We start from the raw sequence: 857 nt of genomic DNA on the forward strand, positions 1-857 counted from the left end.
GAATGACCAAGCACCTGTTTCCCGATAGAGTCATTACTGTCCTCTGAAAACCAATGGGTGTGACCCCCACTATTTCTTTGCCTTGGCATTCTCATATGCCAAACTCTAATCAAATGGCCAGTTAATCTCTCCTGATAACATTTCAGGGCTTCTGTGTCTCAAAACTGCAAACTCTTCAATAGTCTTCTCAGAGCACAGTTACAAAGGTATAGCAGACTCTAGTGCAAGCTATGCCTACAAAGTTCTCATTACTCTGAGCCCGTGTTTTGATGATTTTCTGAAATGTGCACTGTGAGTAAATACATGACAAAAGGTATTCCAGGAAAACATTTGTTATTTAATAACTAATTGATGTGCATTTCACTCAAGACTATATCTTCCTCCATAGGATTTTTCCAGTTGCTCGTGGTTACTTGTGTATGTGGGAGGCACCCTGAACATCACTACATGGCATATCTATAGTTGTGCTTCTTCAGCTCTAGTTTAAGCTGTTGTGTTGGTGAGAATTTGATTGTGTAGCTCTGACTTTACTAAGAGACCTGACCTTACAACAAAATTTCCAATCCTCTGGCTCTCCTGAATTTCCCTCACCATTTTCATTATGTTTCCTGAACTTTAGATGGAAAAATGGTTTTGTAGGTATATCTGCTGGAACTGAGCTTGAAAACTCTCCATTTTCATTGGTTCTGCTTTTCTGTAATGATATCATACATTCAAATAACCTTATGTAGACTGACCATGTAACAATTAGGTATATATACATATGCATGTTGGTGTGCTACAACAAATAATGGGAATAGAGGCCATGTGCTATAAATATGACAAACTTTAAAATGTAAAACAATTATAATATACCA

Source organism: Rattus norvegicus, chromosome 12 (assembly GCF_036323735.1).
Source record: "Rattus norvegicus strain BN/NHsdMcwi chromosome 12, GRCr8, whole genome shotgun sequence".
Taxonomy (NCBI): Eukaryota; Metazoa; Chordata; class Mammalia; order Rodentia; family Muridae; genus Rattus; species Rattus norvegicus.